A 15,645-nucleotide genomic window follows, 5' to 3' on the forward strand; every position below is an offset into this window, starting at 1 on the left:
AGGGAGGGGAGGGGTGCCTGGGTGGCTCCATTGGTTAAGTGTCTGACTCTCAATTTCAGCTCAGGTCGTGATCTCACACTTCCTGAGATTGAGCCCCTTGTTGGGCTGTGCGCTGACAGGTAGGAACCTGCTTGGGACTCTCTCTCTCCATCTCTCTGTCTCTGCCCCTCCCTGACCTCTCAAAATAAATAAACAACAACAACAAAAAAAAGGCAGAGGGAGGGAGGAAACCAAGCTGAGGAAATAGGACTTGAGAGAAAGCCCATAAGCCAGGTCAAGGATCAAAGAGAAGGTTAGGAGCAAATGGTTAGGCAACAGTACAGTATGCGGGACCTGGAGATAAAAACAGAGTTAGAAGTACAATCGGGAACCCAAAGATGCTGTTAATCTAGGCTGGATCTGGACTCTGTAAAGTGGTAGGCAGAGTGCAGGGGTGGGTCATCTAGCAGCCAGAAATGGTCAAGCCAGCAGAGAGAGGACAGCCCTGCTGCAGGTATCAAGCTTCTGAATCTTCCTGTCCAAGGAGGAGTCAGCGGCTGGCTTGCAAGGCCGTCAGACCTAACTGGTGTTTGTGTTTGTTTATGCAGGTCTCTCCGTGCATGTCCGTGCATGTGTACCACATCCAGTGTCCTCTGTGGCAGTAGAAACAACGGGTTTTCAGTGCGATGTCTGATCCACCTGAGGACTCGTGACCCCCCATTATTTGTTCTCATGTCCTCCCCTACTGCCCCTTCTTTCTCTTTTTCTCTCTTCCTTCTCCAAGCGTATTTTGTGTCTGCTGTCTCCTGGACGCTGGAGATGCAAAGACTTTCTACCTGCAAAGCGCTCATATAACTAGTGAGGCAGAAGAACATCCGTGTCCTAATAGGTGTTGTGATGAGGGATTGGTACTGCATGCTCTGGAATTTTAAGAAAAGGGAATTTAATTCATCCTAGGATTCCAGGAAATACAACCCAGAAGAGGTAATGGCTGGGTTTAATTCTGGCAGATGAATAGGAGTTAACCTGGGACAAAGGGGAGAAAGGTATAGCAAGTGAAGGAACGTGAGTGATGTCCTTGGATCTGTGAAGTCACAGGTTCCTTTAATTCAAGCATAGAATGTCACAGTGGGACAGGGAGGGAGAGGCTGGAGATGAGTTGAAGTGGAAATGGCAGGCATTAGCCAGATTCTTAACATACTGAGGAACTTGGATTTTATCCCAAAGATGATGAACTACAAGGATTGTAAACAGAGATGGGGCTCATTCTAATTGACAGGATGTCTAATTGTTTTATTTATTTATTTATTATTTATTTATTTATTTATTTATTTAAAAAGTTTATTTATTTATTTTGAGAGAGACAGAGACAGCACAAGTGGGGAAGGAGCAGGGTGGGTGGGGGGTGGGCACAAACAGGCTTTGTGCTGCCAGTGCAGAGCCTGAGCCCGATGCGGGGCTCAAACTCATGAAACTGCAAGATCATGACCTGAGTTGAAACCAAGAGTTAGACACTTCACCTACTGGGCCACCCAGGTACCCCTTGACCTTGATTTTTAAAGATGAACAGGGCTTACTGATGAAAAGAAGGAGAAGCAGAAAAGAGGAACTTATGAGTAAAGGCAGGAGGCAAAATATATGACAAGTTTGGGAGACATCAAGTAGGGAGGTGTTTAGACAAAAGTTTCTTTATAAGAAAGGGGCATCTTCAATGGCTGGTATGTGGCTCCAATAAGATAATGAATGTTAAGAATCCTTTGTAAACCATGATGCTGCATGAAAATGTCACTAGTGGTGTTGTTATCCAGCTTCTTCTCTTTCCCTTCCATGCCCGGCAACGCCAGGCTCTCCCAGGTGTAGCTCAGGTAGGTGTGAACAAGGCAGTGTGGCGCAGTGTGGCGCTGACTGGGTCCTCTTTCATCTCGCCACCTGGCGTCTTGGGGAGGAGGAGGAGCTAAGATTAGAAGTCTCTGGGACTCAGAGGCCGGGTGCTGGAATGAGCCCTCCTGCCAAGGGATCTGGGTTCAAAATAGTCAAACATTTATGAAGCACCTCCTATGTATAGGCGCTGTGGGGGACTGTGCCTTACATGATCTCGTTTTCTCCACATTGCCACTTTGAGGTTGTCTGCATTTTATAGGCTTATGGTGACATTGTGAATAAGTAGTAGAGATGGGATTATAGTCTGTATCTGTGAGATTTTTTCCTATTTCACTTCACAAGCCTTGTGATGTCTCTGGGTGGTGAGCAATCTTCGCTGATTAGTGCAGGGTGGAAAACTCTGTGGGATCTAAGGCAATGTGGGTTTGGGAGGATTGGAGAGAGAGTTTCTGGGCTCTGTGTTGGGGATTGAGCCATAGCCCCTTCCTCCACATACAACAGTGGTTCTTGCTTTCAAGGACTGACTCTCCTCTCTATATCTGTCTTACCTTGGTGCTTTCCACAGGTCTGATTAATCTCTGTGTCCTTGGATCCCAGCACACGGAATGTCACAGAGTCATGCACAGTAAATGGCTGGTTCGGCAAATGAATGAATAAATGCCTCCTTTTTTGTTTTGTGTTTTTTTTAAGTTTATTTACTTTGAGAGTGAGAGTGCAGTGCAAGCAAGGGAGGGGCAGAGAGAGAAGGAGAGGGAGAGAATCCCAAGTAGGCTCTGCACTGTCAGCACGGATCCGAATGTGGGGTTTGAATTCACGAACCGGGAGATCGTGACCTGAGCCAAAATCAAGAGTCAGATGTTTAACCTACTGAGCCACCCAGGCGCTCCATGAATAAATGCCTCTTAATAAAGGCTTCTAGAACCCCTAATGTCTTCACTACTCCCTCTGCCTTCTCTTGTGGTACTGTGATGCCCTAATAGATTTTGTTCTTAAGGACAGTTTTGTTTTTGTTTTTGTTTTGGTATTGTTGTTTGACACATAAGCCTAAATTCTCCCTTTTACAGTTGATTAGGAGCCAGAATGTTGTTAAAGAGGAACATGAGTTTGTCTTGCTCTTTTTTTTTTTTTTTTTTTAAGTTAGCTCTACACCCAGTCTGGGACTTGAACTCTTAACCCCAAGATCAAGTTGCATGCTCGACTGACTGAGCCAGCCAGGTGCCCCCATTTTACTCCTTTATATTCTCTGTTCCAAGCCTTTCCCCCTATCCTCTCACTGCCCAAAGGTAAGTGGGATTTAAAAGGGACACATGGTGAACCCTCAACTCTTTTGTCAGGTGTTCTATTTTGGAAATGGAGTCCAGGAGGTTTTCCTGCTATTAAGTGCTTGGCTGGATGCATGTCTGAGAATCTTGGAAAGCCATGCCTAGGGATAGCAGTATGGAGAAGAGACTGAGAGAGGAATCAAAGTTGATTCTTCTTTATGGGAATTGTAAGGGAGAGAGAGTTCCTTAATACCTGAAGCTGTAATAGAGGGAGTAGGTGCTAGTCCAGGGATCAGCAAACTATGACCCCTTATCTGTTTTTTGTACAGTCTATAAACTAACAATAGCTTTTACATTTTTAAATAGTTGGGGGGAAATCCAAAGAAGAGTTTTGTGACATGTGAAATTTACATAAATTCAAATTTCAGTGTCCATAAATATAAAGTTTTATTGGTTCAGAGCTACTCTTACTCATTTACATATTGTCTATGACTATTTTCACTCAAGAACAGAGTTGAGCAGTTGTAACAGAGACCGTATGGTCTATGAAGTCTAAAATATTTACTGCCTGGTTCTTTACAGAAAAAAAATTGCCTGGTCTCTGGTTTAACCCATCAAGTTTTTAAAAACAGATTTATTAACATATAATGCATATACCATATAATTTACCCATTTAAAGCATACAATTCAATGGTTATGAGTATATTCATAGATATGTGCAGCCATTGCCACAGTCAATTTTAGAAACTTTTCATCACCTCAAAGAGAAACCTTCATATACTTTGGCTGTTGTTCCCCTATCTTCCTATTCCTCACAGCCCTAAGCAACTACTAATCAACTTTATGTATTTATATATTTGTCTATACTGGACATTTCCTACAAATGGAATCACATAATATGTGGTCCTTTGTGACTGGCTTATTTCATTCGCCTAGTGTAAGGTTTTCAAGGTTCATCCATGTTGTAGTCCATGTCAGAATTCTATTCCTTTTTATGGCTGAATAATATTCTATTGTATAGGCACACTACATTTTGCTTTTTCCCTCATCAGATGATGGACATTTATTATGCTTTTACCTTTTGGTTGTTATGAAAATATGTACAAGTTTTTGTGGGCATGGGTTTTTATTTCTCTTGGGTATATACCTAGGAGTGTAATTACTGGGTCATATGGTAACTTTGTGTTTACCTGTCTGAGGAACTGCCAGACTGTTTTCCAAGGTGGCTGAACCATTTTACATTCATGCCAACAATGTGTGAGCATTTCGATTTCCCCATATCCTTACCGGCACTTGTTATTGGCTATTTTTTAATTACAGCCATCCTTGTGGATGTGAAATAATATTTCATTACGGTTTTGGTTTGCATGATTAATGATGTCAAATATCTTTTCAAGTGATTATTGACCATTTGTATATCTTCTTTGGAGAAATGTTTTATTCCTGTCCTTTGGCCATTTTTTAATTGGGCTGTTTGTCTTTTTACTATTGAGTTGTTAAAGTTCTTATATCCTAGATATATACAAGTCTCTTATCAGATACATCATTTGCAATATTTTCTCCCAGTCTGGAGGTTGACCTTTCGCTTTCTTTTTTTAAAAAAAAAAGTTAATGTTTGTTTATTTTTTGAGAGAGCCTGCGCATGAGTGGGGGAGGGGAGAGAGAGAGGGAGACACAGAATCCGAAGCAGGCTCCAGGCTCCGAGCTGTCAAGCTGTCCGCACAGAGCCCGACGTGGGGCTCGAACTCACCGACCTCGAGATCATGACCTGAGCATGCTCAACCAGCTGAGCCACCCAGGTGCCCCTACGTTTCACTTTCTTGATGATGATCTCTGAAGCACAGATGTTTTTCATTTTGGTGATGTCCAGTTTATTTGTTTATATTTGTCAATGCTCAGGCTTTTGATGTCCTAAGAATCCATTGTCAGATCCAACATCATATTTTTCTTTGTATTTTCTTCTAAGAATTTTAAAGGCATCTGAAGCTTAACATGCCCCAAACTGGATTCTAAGTATCACCTCATCTAAAACCTACTCTACCCGCAGCCTTCCTCATTTCAGTTGAAGGCAACTCCATTGTTTCAGTTGCCTGGGCCAAAAATTATCCAGCCATAATTTCTTTGACTACTTTTTTTTCTGCTCCTTTCTCCTTATTGTCTCCTTTTGATTTCCCCATTATGCATATGAGTTTAATGGTGTACCACGTTTCTCTGAGATGGTTTGTTTTTCTTCATTCTTTTTTCTCTTTGTTTTTTGGATTATATAATCTCTTTCAATCTCTCTTCAAATTTGCCAATTCTGTCTTTTGCTGGTTCAGATCTCCTGTTGAGCCCCCTCTCCTGAAATTTTCATTTTAGTTATTGTACTTTTCAACTTCACAACATCCATTTGGTTCTCTTTTGTAGTTTATATTTATTGATATTCTTTATTTGGTGTAACGTCATCACACATTCCTTTAGTATTTGAACATGTTTATAATGGCTTCTTTGAAGACTTTTTCTGCTAAATCTGAAATTTGGTTGCTCTCACAGTTTTCTTTGCTTGTGTTTTTTTCTGGTGTCATACTTGCCTATTACTGTGTATGTCTCATATATTTTTGTTGGAAACTGGATGTTTCTGTGATATATTGTAGCGACTCTGGGTATTGGTCCAACCCCCTCTGGGCCTTGTCATTATTTGCTTGTTTATTTGTTTGGTGGCTGGCAAGATCATTTTAGTGGTCCATTACCACCCTCACTCCCTACTCCCCTATACTGTGTGAAGCCTCTCATGTTGCTCCTCAGAGCTTTAGGTATGGCCATGGTCACCTTTGGATGACAGTGGTTTGGGCAGGGCTCTCATTGACTGTGTCTTTTTCTGGCCACATTCAGGTGTTAAGTTCCATTAGTTGTCATCTGATTACTCTGTTGTTTTCAGCAATGCTCTGGGCATAAATTTGCTCTGATCCAATCATATTGGGACTCCTCTGAAAGGATAGTTCCTGAGATAAGTGTTTGAGATTTGTTCTTACCCCAGGAGGGCTCTTCCTAGCCCTCTCCCCAGTTCCCACCAGCAAATTCTCCAGCCTACAGTTAGCTTCTATCTCTAATCATCCACCAATCTCCTCTCAAATGCCTTTTTACCACAGCTTTCACTGTGTTTGAGAATGCTCTAGGTCTTGAACTCCTTCACATTCTGTTGCAAACAAAATAATTTCCTTTGGGAAGAGGTTTGAAACTCTGTGTAAGCCTGCTCCCCACCCAGGCAAAATCTCTGAGCCATGATTCTAGAGCTGGAGGTGGGGATAATGATGTGCTTCTCTTTGAGTGATACATCGACTTTAGGAGCTGAGCACTCAGCGGAGGTGTGGCAGTAGCTTCAGGCTGGCTTGGCTTGCCTCTCCCAGAGGATAATTGCTGTCTTATAAGCCAGGGCCCCAGCATCCTCAGTGACTCTGCATCCAAGGTGAAGTCCCTGCTTCATGAGTGGGCCTGGGTGGAAGAAGGGGGGCCCACTTCTTAGTTGGACTCACCTAGAACATAGCCTTAACAACAGGTAACTGGAGACAGGATGAAATATGCTGATATCCTGCCTTCTGTCAGGCAGATAGCCTTCCAGTTAGGAGCCTGGGGAACAGAGAACCCTGTTCTTGGCTGCTCTAGTCTGGAGTGGAGTTCCTGTTTTACCAATTTGGAAGTGGGGAGGGAGAGAGGGAGCAGGTGTTAATTCAGGTACTATAGACTCTCACAGTTCTTACTGAGTTTTAGTAGATGTTCTTGAGCAAATGTTTCTTCATTTGCTGTATGCTCTTAGGACTATTCCCAGAGACTTTAAACAGTGCTTTAAAAAAATAATTTTCACTGTTTCACTGGAGAGTGGGTCCATGGAGCTTCTCATACTGTCAAGCCAGAAGTCCCCTCTAATTCATCAATTTTCAAAAACATGCATACCCATAATGTATTCTGTCTGGGGCTGTGTATTCATTCTCTGAAAATATGGCAGTATTGACCTCAATTAAGAAGATGATCCCCTTTCTCTGGGGAAATATTTTTAAATTAGTGACCTATTTCTGTCCTCCTTTCATAAGACAAAGATTCCCCAGCGAGTAGTTCTTGGCTAGCTTGTATACTTTGGTCCCAAAAGTCTCCCAGTCTTTGCCATTCTGGCCAGGTACCTAGAAGGCTACAACTTGAGATGCTACCTTTAGGATTTGATCTATGTCATGTGCCCAGTGCCATGGTCTGAGGACATCAAGGATGATGATTCCATGACAAGGACTAAACTCAGAGGGATTCTCTGTACCTGCATATGTGTTGGGTGCTGGGTGCTGGGTGCTGGATATATAGGAGTAAAAGGAAAAGCATCGTTGCTGCCTTCAAAGAAGTTCCTCTCGTGGTAGATGTAGGTAAGAATATGTCAACAGATGAGAATACTACAGTGGGATGAGTGAATGCTGTGATGGAGTCACAGAAGAGGCAGGCCTGTTAGTTATATCCACATGTAAAGTTGCTGACATGTAATTTGGGTCTGGAGAGATGACTGGAACAACTGGGAGAAGAAGGAGAGTGTTTAGGTAAGGAAATAGCATATGCAAAGATGTTAGACTGGTGAAGAGCCTGGTAACTTTCAGAGAATTTTGAGTAATTTGTTATCACTGGAGATGGCAGGAAGTGGCAGTTGATGTGGCAAAGAAGGCAGGTGGGTCTTGCATATCGTTGTGAAATTTTAATTTTAATTTTAATTGGAGTTAATGCTTTCAAAATAAGAATCATAGAGTAGGACAGAAAAGACCTTCAAGGTCAGTCGATTACAAGTGCTGCGTCTCAATTATCTCTATTGCTGATCTCTTGGCACATGGCCTTTATATAGCAAGCACTTAGGAAATATCTATCTTTTACCTCCTTCTGGGATGTCCATTACATGTGAGAGATCAGCATCACTATAATAGTGGGCTCCAGAGTTGCACATTCTTAGTATCTTTATATTCCTTTTACAATATGTTAAATATATTCATATTTAAGAGAGAGTTTCATTCACACATAGAAGAGCATATTTTGTGCCAGGCACTGTTCTGAGTTTGATATGTGAATTAATTCATTTGTAATACCCTCAACATGAGGGTATTATGAAGTCTTGTACTACTGTTACCCCTATTTTACAAATGATGTGCATGATACACTCAAAGTGCTAGAACTGGGATTCAAAACCCAGGCAACCTGGCTCTAGAATAAAGCTCTGAACCATCATCCTACACTGAATCCAAGCCAATGTAAGTAACCCCCTGGCCCCTAGCTGAATATCTGTATTTTAGATTGGCTGACAATTTGGGGACCTTTTTCTTTCTTTTGTGTAGGGGACAAAAGACACATTGACTAGTTATGGTAAGCTAAGCACCCTGCTGGGTGTTGTAGGGTGAGAGACATTTATTCACTTATTTTTTTTTTAAGTTTTTATTTTATTTTTTAAAGTTTATTTATTTATTTTGAGAGAGATGGAGACAGTGCAAGTGGGGGAGGGCAGAGAGAGAGTGAGAGACAGAAACGCAAGCAAGATCCACACTGCTAGCTGTGGAGCCCAGCATAGGGCTTGAACCCACAAACCACGAGATCATGACCTGAGCCAAAACCAAGATTCGGACACTTGATCGACTGCACCACTCAGGTGCCCCTAAAGATGTTATGTTATGTTATGTTATGTTATGTTATGTTATGTTATGTTATGTTATTTATTTATTTATTTATTTATAAATATTTACTTTTGAGAGAGAAAGAAGACAGAGCATGAGTTGGGGAGGGGCAGAGAGAGAAGGAGACACAGGATCTGAAGCAGGCTGCAGGCTCTGAGCTGTGAGCACAGAGCCCGATGTGGGGCTCGAACCCATGAACCGAGATCATGACCTGAGCTGAAGTCTGCCGCTTAACTGACTAAGCCACTTAGGTGCCCCAAGATTTTATTTTTAAGTAATCTCTACACCCAGTGTCAGGCTCAAACTCACAACCCTGAGACCAAGAGTCTCATGCTCCTCTGACTGAGCCAGCCAGATGCTCCTCATTCAGTTATTTAATAGCCACATACCCTGCTGTGTGCCAGGCCCCATGCTTGGAGGTGGGCTTATGAAGCTAAATTAATTATTTGTTTAGGTGTTCCAGAGAATGTGTAAGACATTGGTTAGAGATAAATGACAAATAAAACATAGTTTCTATATTTGAGTTGCTTAGGGATAGCAAGGAGGAGGGTGATTAAATAGTAATTATAGTGTAATGGGATAAGTACTGCCATAGATATATACCCTGAGAACTAAGAGAACAAAGAGAGTAGGGCAATTAACTTGCTTGGGTGAGGTCTGGAAAACTTCACAGAGGCAGTGGCTTTTTCTTTAGCAGATAAAGACAGGGAGAAAATATTTTAAATGGAGCACCTTGTGTAAAGGCTTAGAGTTATACTGAGCATGGTTTGTTCAAGGAGCCTGTAGTAGCTGGATGTGTCTAGAGCAAATGTTAGCAAACACATTTTCCATAAAGGGCCACACAGTCAATATTTTAGGCTTTGTTGGCCATACAGTCTCTGTCACAGCAACTCAGCTCTGCCTTTGTAACATGAAAACAGCTATAGGCAGTACATAAATAAATGGCTGTAGCTATGTTTCAGTAAAGCTTTATTTATAAAAAGAAGCAGCAAGCTGGATTTGGTCCATGGCCATAGTTTCTTGACTCCTTGTCTGAAGTGTAGGTGCCTGGTAGGGAGGGAAGATGGCCAGGAGGCTGCCTGTGAAGCTAGTCTATGACTAGATTGTAAAAAGCCTTGAATGTGAGGCCAAGAAGCTGGGGCTTTATTCTGTAGGTAATGGGCAGCCATGAAATTTTAAGTAGTTTTTAAGTTAAAATTTTAAGTAGTTTTAAAGTTGGTATACTTTTATGGATTTGTACTTTACAAAGGTCATTCTGGTGACTAATATGGTGGATGGAGTGGCAGAAGTGAGACTAGATATACAAAGGTGAGTGAGAAGTGACTCTCATCTCCCTGCCCTTGGCAATAGCTTCTGATCTCACTGGGGACAGATACTTCATCTATGAGACATCCAAGTCCCAGCACTTTGTACAAATGGCATTTAGAGATATTGTAGCTAAAATGTGGGTCCTTGGTGGACATTGAAGAGATGAACGAGAGTTGGGAAGCATCTTAGATCTGGGGCATGTGTCTTGAGGGTTCTAAATATTGCGTGTGGGGAACGGTGAGTGAGAGTGGAGGTGGTGAGGTTTGGTCTGGGAGATGTGGAAGGTGAACAGTCAGAAATGAAGTTGGAAATGGGAGGAAGGAGTAATTGGTTCTAAGGAAATACCCAGGAGACCTGCCTGGACCCCTGTGCCCAGAGATGCACTGCTCTGCTTCTAGCTTTACATCAGTGACTTCTACTCACTGATGAAGCTGGCTGGGCCTGTTTTGTTGGGAATTCTACAGAGATGTTTCCCCTCCTGTCCACTCTCACCCACATCTCTTTACTCCTGCTTCACTTGGGGTGGGGATGGGGTTGCATTCTTTGTGCCACCGCCAAAGAGATCACTTTTCTGAGCTCAGAGCTAAATATACTTAGTGACAGCTGCTCCCTGCTCTTCAGATTGCTCCTGAGCTGTAGCTCTGGCCAATGCTGCATCCCCATGCTAAGGCAAGACTTGTAGGGAGCCTTCTTAGGCCTTTCTGAGAGAAGAGCTGCTTGTTCTGAGTCAGAAATAGTAAATCTTTGTTGTGGGAATCAAAAGTTGCCTCTGGGTTTGGTTTTGCTTTTGCTTTTCATTGCTCTTAAACTTCCTTTTAAACCAGACTTCAGCTATTAGTTGGCTGTGGGGTGGTGTGCAGAGTAATCTGTGGCAGTGCCTACCCCAACTGCGGTGGGCATTGGAGTTTTAGTTCAGTACAGCATTCTTGCTTGCTATGTTTGTGGCTGGATAACTGGGACCTTCATCAAAGCATAGATGGTTTGGCAGGGGGATAGACACATAATAACACTGGTAAGGGTATACGCAGCACAGAAGCATCACCTTTGACGAAGAAGCTTTTTCTCTTACTTTCTGTATCCTTATCTCACCCTCCTGCCAATAACAATAACTAACATTTGAGTTGTGCTCTACAATTTACAGAGAGTGCTTTTGTGTGCATCAGGAATCACAAGCTGTCTGCTCTCACGCTAGAGAGTACTTGCCTCTTCAGAAGGAGGCAGCTGATGCTCAGCTCTCACACATTGTTGCCAGGTCAGTGTGCAAACCCAGGAGTGGTGCCCTGGCGGTGGGGGTTGAGGCCCTCATGACCTCCCTCAGCACCAACTCCCCCATCTCCACGCTGCCCCAAATGACAACACACACATAATGTCCTTTGATGTGGACAGTTGATTTTTTCTTAGCTTTAAGTAAAATGTGCATAAAAACATCTTCATAAAATGTTGAATTTTGAAGTTAATTTGTAATGGACAACCTACATAAAAATGATGTGCTTGCCATGCGGACACCAGTTTATGACAGGTCCCCAAGCCACTTTTTCTCTTCCAGTCAAATTGCAGTCCTTAAGCCCTTAAAATCTAGGAACTCAGGTGTTTCTAGATCTTTAGATTTTTTTTTTAAGGTAGACTGAAAAGCTGAACTTTCTTGGTGTGAAATTTAGTTTTTAAATATGGGTTCAGTTTAGAAGATACTCTGTGGGCCACTGAAAGACAGGTGCAAAGGCAGCTTATGGACTTCTGCAAGCATGTCTCATTTACAACTTGTCACACTCAGATGAGAGGGAGGCCTAGTCCTCACTCGTTCTGAGTGGGAAACAGGCTCAAACAGGCAAAATACCTTGCCCAAAAGTCACACAGGAAGTAAGGGGTCTGTTTCTATAGGTTGTGAACTCTTCCTCTTCATAGTATATTGCCTTAGCTACTCTTTTCTGCTTGTTTTAGAGAGTGTGCGTGAAAGTGGGAAAGGGGCAGAGGGAGGGAGGGAGGGAGGGAGAGAGAGAGAGAGAGAGAGAGAGATATTGAGAATCTTAAGCAGGCTCCAAGCTCAACGTGGAGCCTGACGCTGGGCTCAATCCCATGACCGTGGGATCATGGCCTGAGCCAAAGTAAGGAGTCAGAAGCTCAACCGACTGAGCCGTGCAGGTGCCCCTGACTTTCCTACTCTTGAGGCCTGATTGTTCCACTCAGCATCAGGCCCTTCCTTCAGGCAGAACTTCTGTCAGCGCATAGTCCTCATTTGGCACCTCTTCTTGCTGGTCTTGTTTTCCGACCCCATTCCTTCTTTGCATGGTTTGTGGCACGAATAGAGCCTGTACATGAGCCCTGTACGTGCAGCTCCCCCTTACACTTTCTTCCCATGAGCTTCTCTGTTCTCCATATACCTCAGTGATCAGACTTGGCTATAAAAAGCAGTCTATTTCTTATTGGTTCCCAATAAGCAGCTGGTATGTGTCATCTGGTGGTTTCCTAGAGTTAGCTGGGAATGGCAGAAAATCCCCTTCTTTGGATATTTTGGCATTTCTACTCCTAAGGCATGCACATGATGTGTGTTTCTGTAGTCTTAGATTAAGAGGGTCTGGATTAGAACCTTGGAGGACCAACACAGGGTATAGCTGTATCTGTAATCTGAGGATTACAGATTTGATTTCTTTAAAATATGTGCGAAACTTGACAACTTTTCATTATACCCACATTACTACCTCGTTTCAAGTTAGGTTTTTGCAGTAGCCACCTGACTGGTTTCCCTGCCCTTGCCTTCCTATAGTCTGCTCTCTAGCACAGCGTTTGGAGCAATCCTTTAAGAGATGTACATGTGATCATGTCGCATCTCTGTTCAAAGTCCCCTAACAGCTTCCTTCTCAGAGTTGAAATCCAAGCCCATATAATGGCCCACAAGGGTGTTTATGATCTGGACCCCTGATTTCTTCCCTGGATTTGTCTATCACTAGTCACCACCTCTCTCATTTCTCTCAGCCACACTGGCCTCCTCATTGTTCCTTGAACAAGCCGAGCATGTTCTTGCTTCAGGGCCTTTGCATTTGCCATTCCTATTCTTGAGATACTCTTGTCCCGGTTATTCTGCTTGCCTTTCTCCAACATCTCCTTCAGGTACATGTGCCTCCTTAATGAAACCTTCCTTGACTCCTCTAAAATGACAAGCCACCAATACCAGTACTCTTGGCATTCCATATTCCTCTTTCCTGCTTTCTCTCACCCAAAGAGGATATTAGCTCAGTGAGGATAAAGATCTGTATCTGTTTTGTTTACTACTCACTGAATTTCTTGTGCCTGGAACTATGCCTGGTACTTAGAAATCTTATGTTTGTTGACTAAGTGAATTAATGAATTTCTGTCCCCAGACTGGCTGTCTGACTACTTGTGACTGTGTCCCCCCTGAGATGTCCCAGTGTCTGTTGTTTAAGGCCTAGTGATCTCATCACTTAGGCCTCCAGTGAGAGAAGCCTCTTTTTTTTTTTTTTTTAAATTTTTTTTTTCAACGTTTATTTATTTTTGGGACAGAGAGAGACAGAGCATGAACGGGGGAGGGGCAGAGAGAGAGGGAGACACAGAATCGGAAACAGGCTCCAGGCTCTGAGCCATCAGCCCAGAGCCCGACGCAGGGCTCAAACTCACGGACCGCTAGATCAGGACCTGGCTGAAGTCGGACGCTTAACCGACTGCGCCACCCAGGCGCCCCAAGAGAAGCCTCTTAATAAGTTAATAGAATTGTTCTAAAATTAATTTTGAAAAATAAACAGCTGAGATTGACAAGAAATATTCTGAAACATAAGAGCCATGTTATGGGGGGTCCAGGCATTAGAAATTACTATTAAAGTACAAAATAAAACAAAAAGTATAATAAGATAGTCAAGGGCTAGCACAAAAATAGAAATATGATTGAGGTGCCTGAGTGACTCAGTCGGTTAAGTGTCTGACTGCAGCTCAGGTCATGATCTCATAGTTGGCGGGTTTAAGACCCAAGTTGGGCTCTGCACAGACAGCTCAGAACCTAGAGCCTGCTTTGGATTCTGTGTCTCCTGTCTCTCTCTCTGCCCCTCCCACACCTGTGTTCTCTCTATCTCTCAAAAATAAAATAAATAGACTGAAAAAAACTATTTAAAAAAAAGAAATATCATTTAGTGCAGAAGAATGCAGAGCCTAGAAATATACTCAACTATATATAAGGACTTAATTATTACTAAATAGCATTTTTAAAAATGAATAAAAGATAATTTATTGAATGGGGTTGGGATAACAGCGTGGCAACTTGGGAAAAATTGTTAAAATTCACAATTTACAGCATATAATGAATCAAAGGTCAGGTGCCTTAAAAGGCTGACTATTAAAAAATCATAAAAAATACTTTAATCAGTTTAGTTTTTCTAAGAATCAACAAAATCTTTTTGCTCTGGGCTTTTCACCATGTCACTTGCATAATCCTTATTAAAAAATAAATTTTCTCACCAATTACAAATAAGAGGTTGGGGAGCTGGAGAACCTAACCCTTGTCAACTGAATTTAGATGAGGCTGGAGGGCACGAAGGGCTGTCTAGCCTGTGCATGTGAGCACTGCCTTTACCTCCTTATCTCACGAGACGTCTTGACTTCCTAACACCACTCCAGCCTCTGTGGGAGTGTAGCCAGGCCACACCCAAACCACAGGTAGAAGAATGGGTTAGAGCTGCGCCGCAATAGGTGGCCATTAGCCACATGTGGTCATTTAGCTCTACATTAATTTTTTTTTTTTAAATCTCAGGGTTTGTGTGTGTGTGTGTGTGTGTGTGTGTGTGTGTGTTTGTCACACTAGCCACATTATGAGTGCCCAGTGGCCACATGTGCCTAGTGGGGACTGTTTGGACAGGACAGATATTGAACATTTCCATCATTGCAGAAAGTTGTATTGGACGGTGCCATGTTATAGTTGTAGACACTCTCAAGTTCCTTGTGCCTAGCAGGCTATATTCTGACTCGGTTGAGAGTGTACCAGTGTGGACTTGCTTCAAACTTCTCTCCTGAGTCATTAAGACTTAGATGTCTTAATATCCCCAAAACCCAGGGGGAGGAAATCACCTCTTGATTATGGGTCTAGGTAATCTGTCAGTCGTCTGTTTGTTTAGATAGTAACATTTACTGATGTTACGCTGGGTCAGACCCTTTCCTAGACACAAAGGGTGAGAAAAGAAGGATAAGAGACATTTCCTGAAAATCCTACTAAACTATGTTTTAAAAACATAGTGATCAAAATTGCATATTTCTTTGATGTTTGAGGCTCTAGGGAAAACCGGGATCAAGTGTTCAATTTTGTACATACTAATGAGGTTAAGAATCTGGCTGAATGAGTATCTGTGAAGTTAATTACCAGTTAAATTTCTAAAAGCTTTGATTTGTTTGGCTTTTCTTCTTTCTTATAAGGGTGTATATTATGAAAAGAAATACCAGTAATTTAAAGGACAGCGTATATAGTACTGGGGGAAAATTTGGACTGTAAAGTCAGATATCTTGGGTTGGAATACAAATTCATCACTTGAGCAAATGTTTGAGTTACCTAATGC

General features: G+C 42.4%; 1 protein-coding gene across 3 annotated transcripts in view; it reads left to right on the plus strand.

Moving 5' to 3' along the window:
• Window positions 1-15,645, plus strand: part of STIM1 (stromal interaction molecule 1) — a 185,341-nt gene that overhangs the window by 115,061 nt on the left and 54,635 nt on the right. The gene's annotated exons all lie outside the window — the stretch shown is intronic.

Source organism: Prionailurus viverrinus, chromosome D1, assembly GCF_022837055.1.
Source record: "Prionailurus viverrinus isolate Anna chromosome D1, UM_Priviv_1.0, whole genome shotgun sequence".
NCBI lineage: Eukaryota > Metazoa > Chordata > Mammalia > Carnivora > Felidae > Prionailurus > Prionailurus viverrinus.